At 48.2% G+C, this 16,703-nt stretch overlaps 1 protein-coding gene and 3 non-coding genes across 7 annotated transcripts in view; 3 read left to right on the top strand and 1 right to left on the bottom strand.

The window, feature by feature from the left end:
• LOC135913489 (hemicentin-1-like) overlaps positions 1–16,703 on the bottom strand; it is a 708,068-nt gene that overhangs the window by 442,729 nt on the left and 248,636 nt on the right. The window lies entirely within an intron of this gene.
• TRNAS-CGA (transfer RNA serine (anticodon CGA)) lies at positions 6,123–6,204 on the top strand. Its single transcript has one exon. It is a non-coding gene; the product is annotated as a tRNA-Ser (tRNA).
• On the top strand, positions 6,281–6,362 carry TRNAS-CGA (transfer RNA serine (anticodon CGA)). Its single transcript has one exon. It is a non-coding gene; the product is annotated as a tRNA-Ser (tRNA).
• TRNAS-CGA (transfer RNA serine (anticodon CGA)) lies at positions 6,439–6,520 on the top strand. Its single transcript has one exon. It is a non-coding gene; the product is annotated as a tRNA-Ser (tRNA).

Genomic DNA, 16,703 nt, shown 5'->3' with positions numbered 1-16,703 from the left:
AGGCTGCGCACTCTTTATTCGTAACAGTGCTGGTATCGTAGAGGAACAAGTTATTATATGGGGAATTGGCCGATTTGTCATACTTCATTTCTGGCTTTCAGTGGCGCAATTTGTGCGTGTATGCTCCAACTGACGAATGAGCACGTAGAATTTTTTTCAACAGCTAGGAGAATACCTGACGTGCGAGCGATACCTAATATTGATGGGAGATTTCAACTGTGTGTTGTGGGGGTTCCACTCTGCGTGCGGCTAGGGCTGAAGGCGAGCTTCGGAACTAGCCCCACGCAGTCGCTTCGTGGTACTCCCAACCCGTAGCGCGGGAATCGCGGCTACGTCGGGTTCGAACGAATAAGGCAACCAGCGGCGTCAACTGTAACAATGTTTATTGCTACCAGCAATAACGAACACTTGCAGAGGGACGTACTTTCAGTAAAAGTAATAAACAGGCTTGCCTCGTTGCCTGGGTGGGTCAGCCAAACGAGATCACTCACGGGTCGCGGCAGGTGGCTTCGTCCAGGCAGTGCAGGTATCCGGCGTCCCCAGGAGAAAGCGTCTCCCTCGGTGGCGCTGTTTTGTACCTTTTTACCTGGGCAAGGGGAATGTCCTCCTCGCCCGTTAGCTACCTGCCCGCGAGCCGGGGAGGAAGGGTGCGCACGCGTCGCAAGAGCGAAGGAGAATCGGGAGAGGGCGTAATGCGCCTCTCCCGTGTAGAGTTACTGTATATGCTACCACAGGTAGCAGAGTTGCGCGTAGGTCCGCCATCTCGCCTGGCAAGCAACCAAATCTATGCGGCGAAGCCGCACTCTGTTTTTGCAGGCGACTTGCCTAACGTATTGTCGATCGACCGTGGGCGCTTTTGCATCGCTTGTGGACTGCTTTTCCGCCTAATCGCAAACAACGTGCATCGAAACAGCTGACAATAAGATCGTCAAGAAAAGGCGCCGAGATCGGTCCCCACCGAAGCTTATGCCAAGCGTATCCGCCGAGTCCATCTGCACGCTCTCGGCGCGTTTAGGCTCAGGAATCAAGAAGTCTAACAAGGATAAATCACCATATTTCAGCTATCGCATCGGTGTCCTTAAATTAACACAAGTAGCATGCGCGCACAAACAGCACAAGTAGCGATGAGCGCCGATGTGACGCGTCATGAACACAGGTATGTGCTGTCGCCGAAGGATCACAGTCCTAGCCTGCGCTTCTCTGACGAAGATATATGAATAGACAGACGTGTCGACTGAAAGGCATCGCTGAACTAAGAAAACGTTGCATATCCTTCGCGTGAAGAACAACAAACGGCTATCCAAATCGGTAGTAACAGCTAATACAGCATCCCGGGTCGGTGGTTCATTTAGGACTTTTTTCGAAGTTAAAATGCCAATCGCAAGTGAAAATCGGTGTTGTGGCGCTTCCGAGCAAGCTACTGAATATGGACAGCAAAATTTTCTTTGTGGTACAGGCGTGAGCTTTAGTTGCTGGGCGATAGCGCATCTACCATGACTGAGCGAGACTTCTCTCTGTGAAACTAAACCTGCTTCTTGGTCCTTGACATAGGAAATCTTGCGCCGATGTTGGGCTTCTGGCGTGGCGTAGTGGTAAACTACTGGGCTTGGGATTTGCAGGTCCGACGTTCGAATCCTGGTCGGAGCTTTTTTTTTTGTTTTTTTTTAATGCGCCAAGAGGCTCTCTGTTTCTTTCTGTTCTCAAAAAATATATATACGGTGTCCATGCACCGCGTATTTAACGCGCTAGAGCTGTTTTTCGCACCAGTACCCAGTGCCTCCCAGTACGCCGCGCCTGCCCAGCACCCCAGCATCCAGCGCGCGGCACTGGGCCCATAATCCGGCGCTGCACTGGACACCGGATACTGCCTGCTTATGTGCCAAAACTCTCAACGTGTAGGCAGTCCTAAATATTACTGGTGAATAAATGACCAACCATTAGTATTTCGACTCTGGTACGTACCCCAATAAATTTGCTGTAGAAACGTACCCACCTACTAGCAGGCACTGGATATCAGCCACACCTTCAAGTGCCACTTCATTATGTGCCTTTTTACTGCAGGGATTCGAAAAGTAACCTTCTGTGGGAGTGTAGTGAAAGTTTTTCTCTCACAGGATTGACATAGCTACAATATGGGTAATAATGCAAAACACAGTAAAGGCCCTTACCGTATGGTAAATAACGACATTAATTCCTCTTGCATCCTGCTTCACATAAGCAGTAGTAGGTGAAATATCTTTACTTAGTTGTGTAACCTCTTTTATGTTCAGAAACAGCAACCAGAGCAGTGCATTATCCTGAAAATGTGAGCTGGCATTTTTATGACAGTTCTGTGAAAGCAGTGTGGTGCATGGGTTTGAATGGGATCGAATAAAAAGCTTTTCCGCTTTCAGAGCGATTCGTGCAGACGGGAGCAGAGCACCTGGTCATTATATCATTCCGATGGGACTGCGCAGACACTGCGATGAACCTGCTGTGAGATACGCTGCGCACGTTGTGTTGTTTCTCCGCAGCTAGCGCGCACGCGAACAGCGAACGCCAAGATCGGCCGGATTCGCTTTGAATTTGACTGGCGATAACTTGTGTCAATCCAGTTCGCTGCAGCGGCGGCGTCGGGAAATACAAAAATTGGCCCGGGCGTCTGCTTCTCCGCAATGCACGGTTGCTTGACTACCACGTGATGACGCTCTGCCAATAGGGGCGCTAGCGGCGTGATAAAACAGACGCGCAACTCTGCTACCTGCGGTAGCATATACAGTAACTCTACTCCCGTGTCTATGCCGGCTCTCGACGCGTCGGAAGATGGGCGCGTGTGCTCCCCACAGTGTGCAGAACACAAGAACGAGCTAAACAAATGAAACGAAGGGATACAAGCGCACAGTTTTTAAACGCAATTGTGAATGAGTATGAATTGGAAGATGTCGGTATACTGTTATCGGCAGGGAAAGCTTCCGTTTATACGCACCATCAAGGTGAAAGTCATGCGCGATTAGACCGAGCTTATATTGCAATGCAGCTCGTGCCATCGTGTCAAAGTTACGAGATTAAACATGTATCCTTGTCTGATCATAGTCTAGTGACGTTTGATTTAGGACAAACACGAAAAGAAACGAAATTTAATTGGGATCATTGGAAGTTTAATACCAAACTGCTTGATGATGAAAGCTTTATGAGAGATAAAAGTGAAATGATTAATTCCTCTATGACAGCGCAAACTAATCACTGTATTGAAACACGGGAAACTCTGAAAAATGATGTTAACGTAAAAGCAATAGAAAAAGCAACTGCGCTGCGCCGCAAGGAAAAACAAGAAAAAGAATTAACTAGTGAACTAGAATTTCTCATGTCTACAGAGTGTCAGAACGCTGGATCTTGCATGAAGCAGATAAAAGAAACAAAAAGTAAGCTGAAACTTATCGACTAGGAACGATACGAGGGAGCCATGGTACGAGCGCGAGCGGAACAATTGTGGAATGGGGAAACGCCTACTAAACGGGCGCTAAATGACGAAAAGAGATATGCGACAAAAAAAATGAAATACAAGCAATAATATATCAAAAGGAGGAAACGTCCGAACCCACAATGATAGAGCGAGCGTTCGTAGATTCTTATCGTGAACTGCTTGGGAACAAGAAAAAAATATTAGAAGGGTTTCAGCAAGATTTTCTTCATGTTATGCCACGTCTAGAAGATGACATTAAAGCAAGCCTGGAATTTCCAATCACATTGCGAGAAATTGAAGACGCTATAGATGGACTTGGTGCAGGAAGAGCTCCCGGGCCTGATGGTTTAGGTGCGCCCTTTTAGAAAGCTTTCAAATTTCAGCTCAGCCAATTATCGCATAATGTCTTCAAGGAAATGAATGCAACACAGCGAATGCCGCCATCGTTCCGAACTGCTCATACAGGGCTAATCCCTAAATGCGAGGATCCGGTTAAACTGTTGTCAGTAAAGTCTTATCGACCTCACGAACTGTGATTACAAAATATATACGAAAGTGTTAGCAAAGAGACTTCAAAGTGTTTTAACGCGACTAGTGGGACCGCATCAAACATGTGGAATCAAGGGCAGAATAATTTCCACCAATACACATGCAGCTCGCTGTGTTCTTAAGTGTTGCGATGCTCTCTCATGTCGGGCTGCAGTGTTGCAACTGAATTTGGAGAAAGCGTTTGACAATGCGTCACATGAAGTACTGTTTTCAATATTAGAATATGTTAATGTCGGCGGACTGATATTAGGAGTAAAATGGCCTACTCAGAGTGCAGCATACGAATCATTATCAACAAGAAGTTAAGTGAACCAATCCAGCTTCTCTCAATTGTGAGGCAGGGAAGTGCAATTTCATCATTACTTTTTGATATTTACTTAGAATCTTTCTGCTTGAGTTTAATTGATAGTCAAAGTGTGCGTGGCTATATGCTTGAAACGACGGAAGTCAAGGTCCTCGCATACGCTGATGACATTGCTGTCTTTTGCAAAGATGCCGAAAGCATCAAAGAGGTGGTTAGGTTGACTGGTGAATTCTGCAAGGAATCTACCTGCAAGATCACTTGGGAGAAGACCGTAGGTTTTTGGCATAGAGAGTGGATCGAAAAGCCTGAATGATTTGCTGGCATCGAATGGACAGCAATGCCAACAACGTACTTAGGTGTCCCATTACAATGTTATGAAGACACCGAACTATATTGGAACGAGGAAACAGAACGCTTGAAAGAGAAGATGCAGGGATGGCAAGGTCAAAATTTGTCAATGTTTGCCCGTGCAACTACTTGCAATCCATTCTTAGTTGCCAAGTTATGGTATGTTATGCAAGTATTGTTCATGTCGCGTACTAACCTACAAAATATTCATCGAGTGTTTCCAGTGTTTATTTGGGGAGGAAGTTGGGAAGAAACTAGTCGAACTAACCTGTTTTTGTCCGTCAAAAAAGGTGGTTTTGGTCCCTCGCACCTGTTTATCAGACAGATTGTGCCACGTTTTTTTTATATTTAAGAGATCAGTGTGACCCATTTCTGCGTACAGTTATGCAAGTTTGTTTACACAATGCACTACCTGAATTCATCGTTTCTACAAATAAGACTGCGATGCACCGTATAAAATGTTATTGGCGCGAGGTTGTTGTCGCCTTTCGCATGCTTAAAGTAAGGTTTTCCATAGAATACTTGAGTACGGTAAAAAGGAAAAAGCTCTACAAGGATTTACTGGATTTTATGTTACATCTGCCAGTATACAGAAGCATATACACTCGAAGCTGTGGACAAGACGTCTTAAAACAGGTTAAAGGAATGTCGATACGGCGGCACGTAAAATCCTTTTTCTTTAAGCTCCATACAAACACATTGCCTGTAAAAGCGTGGCTACAAGATAAAGGAATGATTGTACCGTGGACAGTCAACTGCATACTATGCCAAAAACCAGAGACAATAGAACATGTATTTATTGAATGCTGGGACCCCATATTTCACTGGACATCCTTCAGCGAACTATCAAAAAGGACTTATTGCACCACATGGAATCCGATATTTACCAGTTGAGAATCACGGCGACACTCCCTACGACATGATAACGGTACTCAGCCTCCATAGTAAATGGAAAACCAGAATGCCGGTAAGACATGCCGACACTAACTCTCGGCCTGTAAGGGAAAATTTTATTGAGCATGTAGCGTATATGCGAGAGCTTTACCAGGCCCAGCCAGAAACACCTGAGTGGGTTACACTGTTTGATCAGTTGATCGATTTCGAAAGGTTTTGAGATCCTTCTGTTGCTGTTTTCTGTATTATGTAAACAGGCAATAAAGAAAAAGAAAGTAGCTGAGTGGTTAAGGCGATGGACTGGAAATCCATTGGGGTCTCCCCGCACACATTCGAATCCTGTCGGCTGCGTAACGGTTTCTTTCGTTTCTGCCAGCCCTTCGTGAACGCGTATCAACGTGGCAAAGTAGTGCTGCGGTGTATGTGCGCAGTCGTGGCCGAGTGGTTAAGGCGATGGACTCGAAATCCATTGGGGTCTCCCCGCAAAGGTTCGTATCCTGTCGGCTACGTAACGGTTTCCTTCGTTTCTGCCAGCCCTTCGTGAATGCGTATCAACGTGGCACAGTAGTGCTGTGGTGTATGTGCGCAGTCGTGGCCGAGTGGTTAAGGCGATGGACTCGAAATCCATTGGGGTCTCCCCGCACAGGTTCGTATCCTGTCGGCTACGTAACGGTTTCCTTCGTTTCTGCCAGTCCTTCGTGAACGCGTATCAACGTGGCACAGTAGTGCTGCGGTGTATGTGCGCAGTTGTGGCCGAGTGGTTAAGGCGATGGACGCGAAATCCATTGGGGTCTCCCCGCACAGGTTCGAATCCTGTCGGCTGCGTAACGGTTTCTTTCGTTTGTGCCAGCCCTTCGCGAACGCGCATCAACATGGCACAGTAGTGCTGCGGTGTATGTGCGCAGTCGTGGCCGAGTGGTTAAGGCGATGGACTCGAAATCCATTGGGGTCTTCCCGCACAGGTTCGAATCCTGTCGGCTGCGTAACGGTTTCTTTCGTTTCTGCCAGCCCTTCGCGAACGCGTATCAACGTGGCACAGTAGTGCTGCGGTGTATGTGCGCAGTCGTGGCCGAGTGGTTAAAGCGATGGACTCGAAATCCATTGGGGTCTCCCCGCACAGGCTCGAATCCTGTCGGTTGTGTAACGGTTTCTTTTGTTTCTGCCAGCCCTTCGTGAACGCATATCAGCGTGGTACAGTAGTGCTGCGGAGTATATGCGCGGTTGTGGCTGAGTGATTCCACTTCCGGCCACTTCCGCCGGCATCAGCGGCCCAGGAGGGCCGCGGTTCTAGGTTTTTTGTCAACGAGGATCCTGATTATCAGGTGGTACTGCCTCAACTACCAACAGGGCGACTTGTTACAAATACTTTATTTTTGCATGCTGATATGCGTGCAAGGCCATACCGGGCGGAAAACTTCCGTGACATGCTGTCGAGCATGAAGTTGCTGTCTGAAGTTGTCGCCCTAGGGGCGTATCGAATGAGTCATGTGTGGGCCATGACTTTCAAAAGTAGTGACGGAGTGAAATAACTGCTGCGGGCAAAGGACTTGAAGGTGAAGGATAGACCTTGCATCGTCGTTGACCCTGGAAATCAAGCAATGCACCTCAAGCCGCACTGGATGTTAGACAACGTTCTGGACGAGAACATTCGTGAATCCCTGGCGCCTTACGGCTGAGTCACGGATGTGGCAAGAGAGCGGTGGCGCGTGCATGGCCTTCAAGATAAAGGTTCTTAAACGCTCCTGGTCACCCTGATGCCGAGGAAGGGCTTGGCGGCGGACGACGTGCCTCATCTGTTACGGATAGCCGGTGAGGAAGCTCTCGTGGTGATTGCTGGAAGAGCACCGCTCTGCCTTCGTTGCCGCAACACAGGGCACATCCGGCGCGACTGCGGCGTCCCGCGCTGCACACGTTGTCATCGTCACGGCCATGACGAGTCGCAGTGCGTGAGGACATACGCAAACGTGACGGGGCCGACGGCTGCAGATGAAAGCGCTGAACTTCTTATGGACGAAGTGGATGCCGAGGAAGCCTCTGCCGAGAGCGCCAACGAGGCGAAGGTCACAGCAACACAACCACCGAAACCGCCGGGGCAAGCGACTGCCGGAGCGATGGGTGTGCCGGAAACGTCTACGTGACCTGTGAGCAAGGACTCGGCCGTCGACGTTCATAAGCAAGACATCGCGGCCAAAGAAACGCCTGCCGTCTCGACTAAAGCATCAGCTGACAACGAAGCGGTGGACGTTACCAATGCTATTGTGTTGGTCAGGAAGCGAACACAAGAAGAATCAACAAGCGACGGCAGGAAAACTGGCAAACCGAACAGCGAGGAACCGCCGCCAAAGTCGGTGGTAACGCGCCAGCCGTCATTACGACCGACGCCGAATATCCCGCCGGACAAAAGACCGGCGGCGCCGACGCCAAAGTAGCCGTAGGGACTTATTGTGCCTGCAAAGGCACTCAGACGCGAGCTTGCGATAGCCCAACGCTACCGAAGGGTCGGGGAGGTCAGCTGCTGCTCAAGCAAGGTATTTTGTGGACTGCACTTCAATGTGTCGCGAAACAGTTGCTCTGTCCGTTAGCACTTGTAGACGTAACTATAGGTATACCTAGAAGTGCTACGTGTGATTATATACGTTTTTCTTTTATGCCTACCTTTCCCGCTTATTAACAATGGATTTGAAGAGGGGAATACGAGTTGCTACTAATAATGTACGCGGCCTCGCTTCAAGACGGAGGCAGTAGCAGCTCAGATCGCTATGCGTTGAAAATGAACTCGATATTATTGCTATACAAGAAACAAAAGTTGAAAACGAGAAGCAAACAAACAAAATGGTAACACCTTCCAGAACCTATTATAACATATGCACATGTCACGCTGTCGGCACGTCTGGTGGATGCACTGTCTTGGTTCGAAGGGGTATTGGTATAAATGAAGATATGGTTACTGTGAGCGAAAGTGGGCGTTTTATTGTTCTTGATTTTTCTTTTAATGGATCACAATGGTGGATTATATGTGTGTATGCGTCAAATGATACCAATGAAAGATGTCGTTTTTTCTCGAATCTGGAAGAGTACCGTCGTTGTGACAAGTACATCATCTTTCTTGGTGACTTTAATTGTGTGTGTCATGCAGAAGATCGTGCTACACATAAATTTCCGCAGGACAAGAGTGCAGTGATATTGAACACCTTATTAAATGACTACAACCTAGAAGACGTTGGTCGCCTTTTGGCCAGTACTTTGCAGCCGCAATTTACACACCATCAACGAGATAGCCAAGCACGACTTGACGGAGCTTACATCTCGTTAGATCTTGTGCCTCTATGTGATAACTATGTCGTAAAGCCGGTGTCTTTTAGCGACCACTGTATAGTGTGGTTTGCACTCGGTGCCAAGCCAAAAAATCCGCGGTTCGATTGGGCACATTGGAAATTTAACGAAAAACACTTAAGTGATGACAAATTTATAAACGATGTAAAGCACGAAATAAAAACATGTTGAGTAATGAAAGTGTACCTTGGGCAGAAGTATGGGAAGACGTTAAGGTGCGAGTGAAAATGGTTGCAATTGAAGTAGGAACTGTTAGAAGACACAATGAAAAAATGAAAGAAAATGAGCTCCAGAAGGAACTAAATTTTCTGATTTTTATGGACAGTGCGGAACGTGGAAAATTTAGTGATGAAATCAGAACAGTTAAAAACACGATGAAGCCATTTATACGGAAAAATATAGAGCAGCAGTTATTCGCGCACGGACGGAAAGACTGTGGGTTGATGGAACGCCGAACAAACGCGCCATCGCCGATGAAAAGAGGTACGCAAGAAAAAGTGAAATAAGACAGATTAATTATCGGGATGAGGTTACTGCCGACTCGAATATGATTGAACAGGTCTTTACCAAACACTACCCCAAGTTTTTCAGCGTCCCAATCCACGTGGGAGCTGAATGTGAAGCAAGTTTCGTGAATTTTATGCCGCGCGTTGATGACGACGTAAAAGCCAGTCTTGAGGAACCAATAAGCGTCCGAGAAATAGAACACGTGATCCAAGAACTTCCTGCAGGCAAATCACCGGGTCCTGATGGCTTAGGAGCCGCCTTTTGTAAGGCATTTGCACCTGGGCTTGCTCAAGTGTTGGAGTATGTATACTCTGAGGCACATAAATATAAGCGAGTGCCACCTTCTTTCAGAAGTGCACACATGGTATTAATACCGAAAACAGATGACCACAAGGCGCTTTTATCGGTTGGGGCATACAGGCCAATTAGCCTTACAAATACCGATTATAAAATACTCATGAAGGTATTGGCAAGGAGACTTCACAGTCATTACAAATCTTGTCGGTCCGCATCAAACTTGCGGCTTAAAGGCCGCACTATTACTACAAACAGCCACGCAGCGCGAAGCGTTCTAGAGTGTTGCGACGTTTTCGCTAAACGCGTTGCTTTGTTGCAACTCAACCTGGCGAAAGCCTTCGACCGTGTGTCCCATGATGCTCTTCTTCTTGTTTTGGAATATGTTAACGTAGGCAAAAGTAATCTTAGATGGCGTCAAAATGGCCTACGACCAATGCACGACACAGATTATAATTAATAAATCCCTCAGCGAGAAGCTGTCACTAAGATCTTCCCTTAGACAAGGGTGTCCACTAAGTTCATTGCTTTTTGCAGTGTACCTCGAGCCTTTGTGTTTAGCAGTGATACGCAATGACAACGTCCGAGGTTTTCGGCTACAGCTTTCTGAAGTCAAGGTACTGGCATACGCTGATGACATCGCAATCTTCTGCGAGGATCGTGATAGCGTTCTTGAAGCTGTACGTCTTGTAAACAAGTACTGTGAACAATCTGGATCCCAGATCAATTAGCAAAAGAGCATCGGTATATGGCACGGTGATTGGGACATTATACCAGCTCACTTTGCAAACATCCGGTGGTCAACAACGCCAACTAAGTACTTGGGTGTGCCGCTTGAGCACTATAATGACACCGCACAGTAGTGGTCCGATGAAGCTGATAGAATGAGTGAAAAATCAAAGGCTTGGCTTGGCCGAGATTTGTCAATGTTTGGACGCGCTTCTGTGTGCAATCTCTTTTTAGTAGCGAAAGTGTGGTATATTATGCAAGTGTTATCGATGTGTCGTTCAAGTGTGCAAAAAATGCATCGTGTTTTCGCCGTATTCACGTGGGCTTCTAGTTGAGAGAGGATAAGCAGAACCAATTTGTTTCATTCAGCTCGAAGTGGTGGGCTAGGCCTGTCGTATTTGTTTATCAGACAAATTGTATCGCGTTTTCTTTTTTTTCGGGATCAGAGAAATGATTTTCTACGCATAGTAATTCAAGTCCGTTTGGGAAAAGCACTGCCGCAATATGCTGTAAAGACCAGTGATGTGTAGGGAGGAAGTATTAGGGGATATCTGCGCGAAGTGGTTGATTCACTTCATATGTTGCGTGTGCGGTTTTCCATGGAATGTCTGTGCTCTGTAACAAGAAAAGCACTGTATAAAGACTTAGTTGACAAATGTTGCCAATACCATTGTACAGGTCTCTAAACTGGGGAGGCCAAGGAGATGATGTACTGAAACGAGTGAAAAAAATGCCAGTTAGACCCTCTCAAAAAACGTTTTTCTATAAGCTACTGACAAACACGCTACCCGTAAAAACATGTTTAGACGAAAAAGGAATATATGTGCCGTGGACAATAAACTGCTTGCTTTGTAAAAAGCCAGAGACCATTGAACACGTTTTCATCGATTGCTGGGATCCAATATTTCATTGGGATGTCTTACAACGTCCCCTTAAAGAAGAACTACCGATTAAACCTCTTGGTATTCGATGTTTGCCAACCGATAACGAAGGACGAGTTCCGTACGATATGTTTATGCTCCTTGGCCTTCACAGTCTGTGGAAAACGAGAATGGCAGTGCGGCACTCGTATGTCGATACCCGTCCGGCGAGAATAAACTTCATCGAAAGTGTCGCATATATTCGGGAAATATATCGTGCCCAGAGTGAGCCTCCCGAGTGGGTGGCTATTCTTGAACTGATCAAGTTGAAGCGATTTTAATATACAGTGAAAGCTCGTTAATTCGAACTTCAATAATTCGAATTTATGGATAATTCGAACTGTACGATTTGGTCTGGCCAAGCTCCACAGAAGTCTATGTATAAAGAAGTCCGTTAATTCGAACACGAGAAGGTTCCCTCACGGATAATTCGAACTACGCTCGCCTGGCACACGGCCACAGAAACGCGCCTACTGCCTACACACAAGGCTGTATTGCCTCCGAAACGGAGAGAACGGCGAGAGAAGGCAAAATCGGAAAAAAATCTAACCGACGCGGGGTCAGCCAGAAGGCAGCGGCGGCTGCCGCCTCTCCGTTCTACGTAACCTCCGAGACTTCTTGCCCGCTGCGAATCTCGGAGGCTTCGCAAATCTTGTACAGCTGCTAATGCTGTGCGCAGATGGCACGGCAAGCGCCAAAACACAGCGAATCAAGTACGTCGCAGCTGCGCTTGCAATCAAGAACCAACGAATCAGGGCCTTCGCCACCTTCACATGTTCAGCGTCTTTGTCTCGGCAGTCTTCATCGGTTGTTCACCTCTGTTTTCAGCTTAGGAGGCATCAGCCGTCGCGATTCATTGTGATGGTGTTAAGCCTCGGCTAACGTTCATTTCATTGGACATTGGTGGTGTGGCACAGTCGGACCCAGAGCTACGACTCGAAGATGGCGTGTTCCCGCGGTACACGCCATCACTTTTTGACTCGCCAAATTTCTGACATGCCCTACTGCTTCCAAATCGCAGTGTACTGTTGCTCTCCTTCACTTTCGTTAGTTCGAACTTTCGTTAATTCGAACTGAAGCGGCTTCCCCTTGCGGTTCGAATTAACGAGCTTTTACTGTATAATGTTAGCCAAAGTGTGGTTGACATGTTTTAATATTTGAATGTGTTCTTGGTTTGTGCTGCAAACAGGCAATAAAGAAAAAAAAAAGCAGTTGTGGCTGAGTGGTTGAGGCGATGGACTCGATATCCGTTGGGGTCTCCCCGCAGAGGTTCGAATCCTGTCGGCTGCGTAACGGTTTCTTTTGTTTCTGCCAGCACTTCGTGAACGCGTATCAATGTGGCGCAGTAGTGCTGTGGTATATGTGCGCAGTCGTGGCCGAGTGGTTAAGGCGATGGACTCGGAATCTATTGGGGTCTCTGCGCACAGATTCGAATCCTGCCGGGTGTGTAGCGGTTTCTTTTTGTTTCTGCCAGCTCTTCGTGAACGCGTATCAACGTGGCACGGTAGTGCTGCGGTGTGTATGCGCAGTCGTGGCCGAGTGGTTAAGGCGATGGACTCGAAATTCACTGGGTTTTCCCGCACAGCTTTCTTTGTTTGCACTTTTGTTTCTACCGGCTCTTCGTGAACGCGTATCTATGTGGCGCAGTAGTGCTGCAGCGCATATACGCAGTCGTGGCGAAGTGATTCCACTTCCGGCCGCGGAAGCGAACTGTTGTGTGATTCTCCGGAGGGGCGGCTACAGCGGCTCTTGCCAGCCGCGGTAACAGAAGTTTTTCATCTGAAGGAGGCTACAAGTTGATTTTGCCGAATTTGCCAACAGGTCGTTTTGTTCATACAGTTTTTCTTCACGGAGACGTTTAAGTGCGGCCTTACCGAGTCGAAGATTTTCGCGACGCGTTGTCTGATTTGTCGCTGCTTCCTGAAGTGATCGCCTTAGGGGCGTATCGGATGAGCCAAGTGTGGCCCGTAACTTTCAGTAATGCCGAAGCCGTGAAGAAGTTAGTCGCCGTGAGTGAACTGAAGGTCAAGGGCCGGCGCTGCGTCGTCATTGATCCTGGAAACCAAGGTGAAAGGATGAAAGTGCACTGGCTTTTGCCCAACGCTCCAGACGAAGATGTGCGGGTGGCCTTCCTTCCGTAAGGAAAAGTGACAGAAATTAGCAGAGCGCGGTGGCGAGTGCATGGAACCACTGACAAGGGGTCCACGACCAGGTCCACGACCAGGTCCACGACCAGACAGAACCACCCTCGAAGGGACTTGGCATAAGGTGGTCTTTATTGAAGGAGAGGCCGAATTTTTCCGCTGAGTGGCGGCCGGCGGAATAACCTCCGTCTGGACGCCGACTGTCAGCGCAGCGCATCCTATGGGGTCTTCGGGAGGACGTGGGGACTCTGAGCGAACTCATTAGCAAGTCTCGTGAAGCATTCCGGTTAGAAGATGCCTATAGCGCACATTGTGCTGCATATGTGATGTCTACAAGGTTCATCTTCACTGTAAGTGTTATACTACGCTAATTTTTCATATTGTAAAGGGGCACTCCAATGCGATAATTTTGCAGAATATAAAAAATGGCCTTAAAATCAGGCACAGCACTACGCATAGCGACGATACATGTCAGAGGTCTGACGTCTAGGAGACATCAGTACCAGCTTAGCCCCCTGCTGTTAGAAAATGAACTGGATATTTACACGCGTACTTATCTTTATCTGGACCACGTTTCGCCGCCTAACAAATGTTATCGTACAGTGCGGGACGCGCCTGCATGTATCCGAAGTTTCTGGAAAGTTATCGATGCTTCTATCCGCTGTCTGTTGTCGCTGAACCTTGTGTTATCTTATTTCATCGCGTGCCTCGAATGGTGTAGAACTTTGTGGAAGGCATGCGGGTCCCAATGATTAGTCTGGAACATTCGATGACTGCTGTATAAAAGCCGACGCGCTTGTCCCGACGATCGCCGACCGTGTTAGCCGCTATCGTCGTGCTATAAGTGTAGCCTGTTTTTGTGGGCACAGGTTCGCCCAATAAGAGTTAGTTTCGTCTTTCACAGTATTGCTACTGTGTTCTTCAACATCACCACCACGTGACATCTGGTGGAGGTGCTTTCCGTCCATGTCCGGGACGCCCCCGACAGGCTGTGATCCCAGCCCGGACCGCAAAGAGAACACCAATGTAGTCCCGGACCATCGATCAAGCCACCGTCTTCAACAGCTGCCCCCGTGGCATGGATTTCTACCTGAGAAGACCCAGAAGATTGTGGCCAAGGCAACCACATTGGCAGCCCCAGCGTTCCCCATTGTGCTGCAGCAGCCCAGGGAGCCTCCGACGTTTTGAGGTTCAACATTCGAGGACCCGGATACCTGGCTTGAGACGTATGAGAGGGTCACTGCATTTAACAGCTGGAACAGCGACGACAAACTGCGACATGTCTTCTCCGCATTGGAAGACGCTGCCACGACGTAGTTCGAGAACCGAGAAGCCACTTCAACGAGGTGGGACCTGTTCCGAAGCGGCTTCCTACAGACCTTCACAAGCGTAGTACGCCGAGAACGAGCCCAAACACTACTAGAAACTCGAGTACAGCTGCCTAATGAAACCACCGCGATTTTTACAGAAGAAACGAGCCGCCTATTCCGGCACGCCGACCCGCAAATTTCCGAGGAGAAGAAAGTCCGCTTACTGATGCGTGGTGTAAAGGAGGAACCTTTCGCCGGAATGGTACGAAGCCCACCGAAGACCGTCGACGATTTGATTCGCGAGGCCACTAGCATCGAGAAGACACTGGAAATGCGGAACCGGCAATTAAACCACCGCACGAACTCGACAAACTGCGCCGGAGTTGCGTCACTGGCCACCGACGACCTGCGCGAGACTATCCGAGCGGTCGTGCGGGAGGAACTACAGAAGCTGTTGCCTTCATCACAGCCTCAAGTGGCTTCGATTGCCGACGCCGTACGTGAGGAACTCCAACAACAACTCGGAGTAGGCCCTGAATCGCCGCAGCATCAGCCGCAAGCGATGACATACGCCGCTGTAGCCCACCGTCACGTACACCCTCCGCGTCCACGGCAGGGCCCAGTGACGAAACAGTTCCGTCGTCCGCCACCACCCCCGCCGCCAGCACGCCAACCCGTCAGCCCACGTGGCATTCCAAGGAAGACTGACCTTTGGCGCGCCCCCGACCACCGTCCGCTTTGCTATCACTGCGGAGAAACCGGGCACATCTACCGCCGATGCCCATACCGGGAGATGGGCATCAAGAAAGCGGTGCAGGAAAAGGCCGGCCATACGGTTGTCGAAATCGCATCCCTGCACAGAACATACTTTCTTTGGAGGCGGACGAAAGCTTTAGCTGTAGAGTGCTGATCCTATCGTCGGATGCCAAGCCCGTCGGCCAACGCAGTCGCACGAAAACAACTACACAATTATCTGGCGGTCGTAACTCACTACTTTTGACTGAGCAGATTAAGAAGCGATGAAGCTACCCGCGCCACCAAATTCAGACAAACTTCGACAAGCAAGAAAGCACAAACTGTGAGGGGGGCGTATTTCAACAGGTGACCTTTACGAGTGCGCCTTTCTGCCCATTTCAAGACGTGCATTGCATTGCAAGTGATAGTGGCGTGAACGCCCCCTGTAGCGATAAGCGCTGAAAAGAAATGCATTTATTAATAATCATAAAATTAAACCTGTATTTTCTTAACTCGTCACGAATATATAAAATTGAACAGGAATTTTATTTTCGTTGAATGAATCTAACTGTGTCTCGTTTGAATTAAAAAACGCTTTTTTCTTTCCCCAATGTTTGTTCCCTCCAAACATAGTCGCGCTTCAATCGCTTCTCCCATAACCCCCCATGCTGATGTCGGTGACAATCTGTACTGAACCGCTTTTCGCCCGAAGCTTCGCGACCTATTTGAATCGACCTTGGTAGAACTTTGTGGAAGGTATGCGGGTCCCAACGATTAGTCTGGAACGTTCGATCACTGCTGTATAAAAGCCGACGCGCTTGAACCGCCGATCAGATTTTCGACGATCGCCGACCGTGTTCGCCGCTATCGTTGCGCTATAAATGTAGCCTGTTTTTGTGGGCACAGGTTCGCCCAATAAAAGTTAGTTTTGTCTTTCACAGTATTGCGACGGTGTTCTTCAACCTCACCACCACGTGACAATATCGTAGCAATTCAAGAGACAAAGGTAGAAACGCAGGAACAAAGTGATCGCATGGTATCACGTTTTAGAAATCTCGTACGATGTTGCCATAAGTCATGCAGCAGGTTTGTCAGCAGGTTGTGCAATATTTCTTCGAAATTCTGTTGGGATTGTTGTTGGATTGTTGAGGTGTCAGTAAATGTGGTCGCTATATTGTTGGTGATTTCACCTTC

Source organism: Dermacentor albipictus, unplaced genomic scaffold, assembly GCF_038994185.2.
Source record: "Dermacentor albipictus isolate Rhodes 1998 colony unplaced genomic scaffold, USDA_Dalb.pri_finalv2 scaffold_14, whole genome shotgun sequence".
Taxonomy (NCBI): domain Eukaryota; kingdom Metazoa; phylum Arthropoda; class Arachnida; order Ixodida; family Ixodidae; genus Dermacentor; species Dermacentor albipictus.
Note: the sequence above shows the minus strand (reverse complement) of the source record. Positions and strands in the feature narration are given on the sequence as shown.